Source organism: Anomaloglossus baeobatrachus, chromosome 3, assembly GCF_048569485.1.
Source record: "Anomaloglossus baeobatrachus isolate aAnoBae1 chromosome 3, aAnoBae1.hap1, whole genome shotgun sequence".
NCBI classification, from domain to species: Eukaryota; Metazoa; Chordata; class Amphibia; order Anura; family Aromobatidae; genus Anomaloglossus; species Anomaloglossus baeobatrachus.
Genome location: NC_134355.1, coordinates 697,108,149 through 697,116,313, shown reverse-complemented (window position 1 = coordinate 697,116,313; position 8,165 = coordinate 697,108,149). Strand labels below are relative to the sequence as shown.

General features: G+C 45.6%; 1 non-coding gene across 1 annotated transcript; it reads right to left on the bottom strand.

The window, feature by feature from the left end:
• Positions 1 to 999: 999 nt before the first annotated feature.
• On the bottom strand, positions 1,000 to 1,081 carry TRNAS-AGA (transfer RNA serine (anticodon AGA)). The gene has a single exon. It is a non-coding gene; the product is annotated as a tRNA-Ser (tRNA).
• Between the last annotated feature and the right edge of the window lie 7,084 nt (positions 1,082 to 8,165).

Here is an 8,165-nt window from a genome sequence, read left to right as displayed (position 1 = left end):
TATTTTGGCCAGAGTTCTCCAGTGTCCTGTGTCCCTCTATTGCCTCTATAAAGGTGTCCAGCTGTGAAGTGGTGGACGCTGCCCTGAATAGTACAGTAGGTATCGAAGATCCCTCCCAAAGTGGTCTACAAGCACTGGCCCTCTCTGGCAAAGAAGTACAGAACCCTCTTGGCCCAGAATCCGCACCTTCCTTCACTAGACAATATTAGAGGTATACACCAGTAAAGGACTCACGGTACCGCTATGAAGGGATAAGTCCGCTGCGGTGTTCGGGTGGCTTATCATTGCACAATTTTCTTTCAAGGCAGTGGGGAACTTCTACTTGTCCACAGATCGGGGGGCTGTTCTCCTTTGAATGGCTTCTCTTCATGTCTTTGGGATAACCAACCTCAGGAGCTTCCCAAACTGGTACTGGCTCGGCGGACATCAGGGTTCTGTCATGATCCGGCTCGCAGTCTCTCTCGCAGGCCTGGACCGTGTCTGTATCCCAATTGTCGTTCTTGGATGGTTTCTCAGGTAGCCTTTCCTTTCTTTCCCAACCACTCTTCTCCTGCTCTTTCTCTTCTCCTGCACTTTTTGGGCATGTTTAGTCCAAGTGCACATATCAGAAGGGAGGACCGAATTAGAGCTCGTCCGGATCCATGGAAGATCCTGATTCTCCTAAGGATCTGACTGGTAACAATTCTTTATGGCAACAATCCTGAGGAAGAAAAAGCCAAGAAGTTCCTCTCCAGATGGAAGAAAACTATCCTGTAGGCCTGTGACTTGTACATTAGTGTCCAACCCTTTCATTGACTTACAGGGTTACCACCTACAGGTGGCAGTAGAGAGCTGGATCCCTTTTATAATGTACAGTCACACAGAAAACGATTTGTATGGCTGATCAGTCAGCCATGGAGAAAGGACGGGTACAGTCCACCTACCACAGCCTCCTATACACCGGCCTCCAATTCTCACATTAAATTAGATTTTTGCAAGAAAAAAGAAAAAAAAAACCCACGTAGTCGGCAGGATTTGAACCTGCGCGGGGAGACCCCAATGGATTTCTAGTCCATCGCCTTAACCACTCGGCCACGACTACAGCTGTGAGGGCTAATTGTGGAGTCACCGGCTCATTATCTACACAATTTGCCCTATTCTGAGGGGGGAGGGGAACATCAGTGTCACAGACTCAGCGCTCAACTCGACAATGTGCTCAAACGAGGACAGTCACTACATATTCCAATAGGGAGGTACGGGGTAAGGTCAGGACTAAGGAGGTAGTACATTTACAATTCTAAATAAAAAAAATCAGCAAAATTTTTTCTGGAGAATGCGGGCATCGATCCTGCTACCTCTCGCATGCTAACCGAGCACTCTACCATCTGAGCTAATTCCCCTGGATGGTGATCTCTGTTGTCACTAGTGACATTGACCTGAATCAGTCAGTAACGCCGTCCTATTTGATCATCTAATGGAATTCTCCTGGAGAATGTTCCTCAGTATCAGTGAGCGCCGATCTGTCTACTATTCCCTATTAATAGAATCAGGTCACCAAATCGCGCCCATCCTGTAATTTCACATATACACGGGGGAGACGCCAGGTGATGACTCCTGACCAGTGCACACTTCTCCCACACTCAGAGGGAGGAACGTTCCAGCAATGCTATAGATAATATCTGAGGGTCAAGGGGACCTAATAACAGACACCGGTGAGAATCCTCGCAATGGTCACAGCTGCCGAGAGGAGAAAGGACAACATCAACCTCAATCACAGAGGAGCATGGAATAATGAAGGATTGAGTATAAAATATTACCACCGTACGAAGAATAACGAAGGACCGAGTATAGAATTTTACCACAGTACGAAAAATAATGAAGGATCGAGTATAAAATATTGCCACCATACGAGGAATAATGAAGGACCGAGTATAGAATATTACCACCATACGAGGAATAATGAAGGACCGAGTATAGAATATTACCACCGTCCGAGGAATAATGAAGGATCGAGTATAAAATATTACCCCCGTACGAGGAATACTGAAGGATCGAGTATAGAATATTAACACAGTACGATGAATAATGAAGGACTCAGTATAGAATATTACCACAGTACGAGGATTAATGAAGGACCGATTATAGAATATTACCACCGTACGAGGAATAATGAAGGACCGAGTACAGAATATTACCACCGTACAAGGAATAATGAAGGACCAAGTATAGAATATTACCACCGTACGAGAAATAATGAAGGACCGAGTATAGAATATTACCACCATACGAGGAATAATGAAGGACCGAGTATAGAATATTACCACCAAACAAAGAATAATGAAGGACCGAGTATAGAATATTACCCCCGTACAAGGAATAATGAAGGAACGAGTATAGAATATTACCACCGTACGAGGAATAATGAAGGACCGAGTATAGAATATTACCACCGTACAAGGAATAATGAAGGACCAAGTATAGAATATTACCACCGTACGAGGAATAATGAAGGACCAAGTATAGAATATTACCACAGTATGAGGAATAATGAAGAACCGAGTATAGAATATTACCACCGTACAAGGAATAATGAAGGACAGAGTAGAGTATAGAATATAACCACCGTACGAGGAATATTGAAGGATCGAGTACAGAATATTACCACTGTGCAAGGAATAATGAAGGACCAAGTATAGAATATTACCACCGTACGAGGAATAATGAAGGACCGAGTATAGAAAATTACCACCGTACGAGGAACAATGAAGGACGGAGTATAGAAAATTACCACCGTGCGAAGAACAATGAAGGACCGAGTATAGAATATTACCACCGTACGAGGAATAATGAAGGACCGAGTATAGAAAATTACCACCGTACGAGGAACAATGAAGGACGGAGTATAGAAAATTACCACCGTACGAGGAACAATGAAGGACCGAGTATAGAATGTTACCATCGTACAAGGAATAATGAAGGATCGAGTATAGAATATCACCACCGTACGAGGAATAATGAAGGACCGAGTATAGAATATTACCACCGTACGAGGAATAATGAAGGACCGAGTATAGAATATTACCACCGTACGAGGAATAATGAGGGACAGAGTATAGAATATTAACACAGTATGATGAATAATAAAGGACCGAGTATAGAATATAACCACCGTACGAGGAATAATGAAGGACCAAGTATAGAATATTACCACTGTGCAAGGAATAATGAAGGACCAAGTATAGAATATTACCACCGTACGAGGAATAGTGAAGGACCGAGTAGGTCTGTGCCTTGTACATTAGTGTCCAACCCTTTCAGTTAGTGATGTGTCGTTCGCGAACGAGCCGATTCTTTGAGCCGGCTCTTTGAAGTGAACGATATGAGCCGAATCATCAAAGTGAACGAGCCATAAAGAGCCGCTTTTTTTTTTTTTCTCTGCTTCAGGGGGAAGCAGGAGATAAGAAGAGTAAAGTAAACACAAGCTCTGGGCAGGAGCTGACACTTAAAGCTATACACACATAGTGGTTCTTCCTTAGTTCAGTGGGCACAATTGAGTATCAGGGAATGATGTGCTAGGGTTAAGTTTTCTGACCTCGACTGGCACATATGGTAATGTGTAGGAGGAGAGGGGCTCAGCTTGTTTGCTGATAACAATGGACCCCTGACATGTTCATTTAACCCTGTAAGGTTTTCTTTCTGGCATAAAAGAGAGAAAATCATTGATAATAAGCCATGTCTCCATTCCTTCAATGTTTAGTGGAAGCTGGTGTGTGTGTGTGTGTGTGTGTGTGTATGTGTGTGTGTGTGTGTGTGTGTGTGTGTGTGTCTGTGCATGTGTGTGTGTGTGTCTGTGCATGTGTGTGTGAGTGAGTGTGTGTGTGTGTGTGTGTGTCTGTGCATGTGTGTGTGTGTGAGTGTGTGTGTGTGTGTGTGTGTCTGTGCATGTGTGTGTGAGTGAGTGTGTGTGTGTGTGTGTGTGTCTGTGCATGTGTGTGTGTGTGTGTGTGTGTCTGTGCATGTGTGTGTGAGTGAGTGTGTGTGTGTGTGTCTGTGCATGTGTGTGTGTGTGAGTGTGTGTGTGTGTGTGTGTCTGTGCATGTGTGTGTGAGTGAGTGTGTGTGTGTGTGTGTGTGTCTGTGCATGTGTGTGTGTGTGTGTGTGTGTCTGTGCATGTGTGTGTGAGTGAGTGTGTGTGTGTGTGTGTGTGTCTGTGCATGTGTGTGTGTGTGAGTGTGTGTGTGTGTGTGTGTGTGTGTGTCTGTGCGTGTGTGTGTGTGTGAGTGTGTGAGTGTCTGTGCATGTGTGTGTATTTTTGTTTGTGACCACAATTGATATTTTTTTACTAGTTTGGTGACTACATACAACATATTCATTAGCCTCTATATGCATGTGTCTGTGGCGTTGCGGTGTCACAATTCTCGCAGTTAAGACTTTTTTTCTATTTCTGTTACAAATCCTGGTATTTTTAGCTGTAAATAGATCTGACATCTGCACACATCTATAAAACACTTTTTTTTTTGTATCGCTTCCTAATTATCAGTGGCGTAACTAGAGTCTGGTGAGCCACAGTGTGAAATGTAGACCTGGGCACTCCCCCACCTGTCACACTCCGCGCACACATGTTGGTCAGATCATATGTATGGGCCCCGTGTATATATGTCCCTTATCCTGGTATATATGGTGTTCCCCTCCCACCACCATAGTCATACAATTATTATAACGCATCCCCATATTCCTCCATATATCACAATGTACCCTCATAGTCATTTATATATTATAATGCATCCCATAGTCATCCAATTATAATAATGCACCCCCATTATCCTCCATATAGTATAATACTGCCTCACAGCCCTCCATATAGTATAATGCAGCCTCACAGCCTTCCACATAGCATAATGCAGCCTCACAACTCGCCATAGACTATAATGCACCCCCCTCCTCCCCCATAATCCTCTGGCGAGCGTGTACTCATTAAAAAATAAATCTGTACTTACCTCTCCTGGTTTCCCCGCAGCCTAATGTGACTCACGATATCGCCACAGCGATGTCACTGTGGCGATATCGTGAGTGCATCGCCACGTGTGACCCGGCAAAATCGCCCCACAATTTATCGCTGGTCGCAGTCGCGAAGTTTTCGGTCCGGACCGAAAACCACGCAACTGCAATCTAGCGACATCGCTGCATGTGACACCTTCACACCAGCGACTTCAGGAGCTGCACTATAGCTCCTGGAGACACTGGTGTGATGCTATGGCATCACACAGCGACATTGCAGGAGAAGTCGCAGGTGAGACCGTCACATATGACATCTCACCCGTGACGTTGATGCGGTGGGCGGGGTCACACGGTCATCAGCGACGTTGCCCACCACATTGACATGTCTGACAGGGCCCTTACTTTAATTCAGAGATGGGAAACTTCAGGTCTTGAGTGCCACACACAGTGTAGATGATTCAATTATCAACTGTGCAATACTAAAGACCCCGTCAGACAGGGAGGTATCACTGGCGATGTTGCTGCAACTTAGTAGGCATGGTCAAGTTACAATGACATCGCCAGTGTGTCGCCTCGTGTGACAGGGCAATTTCCCGCTGCCACCGCTCATCTCCTGAATTCGGAGGTTGCCTAGCACTGCTGGGAAACCTGGCGATGAGGAGCGGGCGATCTGAACACATTGCCGCGTGTGACACAGCAATAGTGCTCTGACACATGACGGGAGCCATACAAAGTATAGCCCCCTGCCTCGCCTGGACTACAGGCATGTTCAGAGGCGATCCTCCACCAGTGTGACGCAGCAATAGTGCTCTGACACATGACGGGAGCCATACAAAGTATAGCCCCCTGCCTCGCCTGGACTACAGGCATGTTCAGAGGCGATCCTCCACCAGTGTGACGCAGCAATAGTGTTCTGACACATGACGGGAGCCATACAAGGTATAGCCCCCTGCCTCGCCTGGACTACAGGCATGTCCAGAGGCGATCCTCCACCAGTGTGACGCAGCAATAGTGTTCTGACACATGACGGGAGCCATACAAACTATAGCCCCCTGCCTCGCCTGGACTACAGGCATGTTCAGAGGCGATCCTCCACCAGTGTGACGCAGCAATAGTGCTCTGACACATGACGGGAGCCATACAAAGTATAGCCCCCTGCCTCGCCTGGACTACAGGCATGTTCAGAGGCGATCCTCCACCAGTGTGACGCAGCAATAGTGTTCTGACACATGACGGGAGCCATACAAAGTATAGCCCCCTGCCTCGCCTGGACTACAGGCATGTTCAGAGGCGATCCTCCACCAGTGTGACGCAGCAATAGTGCTCTGACACATGACGGGAGCCATACAAAGTATAGCCCCCTGCCTCGCCTGGACTACAGGCATGTTCAGAGGCGATCCTCCACCAGTGTGACGCAGCAATAGTGTTCTGACACATGACGGGAGCCATACAAAGTATAGCCCCCTGCCTCGCCTGGACTACAGGCATATTCAGAGGCGATCCTCCACCAGTGTGACGCAGCAATAGTGCTCTGACACATGACGGGAGCCATACAAAGTATAGCCCCCTGCCTCGCCTGGACTACAGGCATGTTCAGAGGCGATCCTCCACCAGTGTGACGCAGCAATAGTGCTCTGACACATGACGGGAGCCATACAAAGTATAGCCCCCTGCCTCGCCTGGACTACAGGCATGTTCAGAGGCGATCCTCCACCAGTGTGACAGTACCATAAGGAAATCCTGAACACATGACCTGCACCCTCCAGACCTGGAGGTCCTCACCTCTGCTTTAGTTGATCAATGTGTGATTGCTGTAGGGCAGCACCCGACACCTCGGATGATCAGCTGTTCTTAATGTTGGCCAGATTTGCCGTTATGAAGGTGCTCCATCTTGTATGTAGTGACAGCGGCTAGATACCGCACATCCGCCCTCCAGCCATCACACATTGATTACCTATAGTAAGGCCAGGCCATCAATGTCAGGACAACCTCTATACATTTGTTTTATGTGCAATACTACCTCAATGACATTTATTGTCACTTAACTGTTAAAAAAGTTGGTATGTAACTAGTGTTGCATTGCCATATTGTGTTCCACTTGCTGGGACTTGTAGTGCTGTGCACCACCAGCAGAAGTTGGACCCATGCTATGTTAGTATTTAAACATTTCTGTTCCAGGTTATGTTGTAATAAACTGATTTTGCTATTCAGTATCCTATGCTTCCATATGTTGGTGTGCGTACAGTATGTGTGTACAATGTGTGTATGTGTGTCCTTTGTGTTCAGTATGTACAGTGTGTGTGTGTACAATGTGTGTATGTGTGTGTGTCCTTTGTGTTCAGTATGTACAGTGTGTGTGTATGTATGTGTGTATGTATATGTGTCCTTTGTGTTCAGTATGTACAGTGTGTGTACAATGTGTGTATGTGTGTGTGTCCTTTGTGTTCAGTATGTACAGTGTGTGTGTATGTATGTGTGTCCTTTGTGTTCAGTATGTACAGTGTGTGTGTACAATGTGTGTATGTATGTGTGTCCTTTGTGTTCAGTATGTACAGTATGTGTGTACAATGTGTGTATGTATATGTGTCCTTTGTGTTCAGTATGTACAGTGTGTGTGTACAATGTGTGTATGTGTGTGTGTCCTTTGTGTTCAGTATGTACAGTGTGTGTGTATGTATGTGTGTATGTGTGTCCTTTGTGTTCAGTATGTACAGTGTGTGTACAATGTGTGTATGTGTGTGTGTCCTTTGTGTTCAGTATGTACAGTGTGTGTGTATGTATGTGTGTCCTTTGTGTTCAGTATGTACAGTGTGTGTGTACAATGTGTGTATGTATGTGTGTCCTTTGTGTTCAGTGTGTACAGTATGTGTGTACAATGTGTGTATGTATGTGTGTCCTTTGTGTTCAGTGTGTACAGTGTGTGTGTACAATGTGTGTATGTATGTGTGTACAATGTGTTCAGTATGTACAGTGTGTGTGTACAATGTGTGTATGTATGTGTGTACAATGTGTTCAGTATGTACAGTGTGTGTATGTATGTGTGTCCTTTGTGTTCAGTATGTACAGTGTGTGTGTGTTGCACATATAGTGACAGGCAGCACAGTAATTGCAACTCGCCTTTATTTTCCGGAATTATAATCTTTTGTAGGAGCGACACATATCAGAGCACTGACTAATGTAGAAAGGAC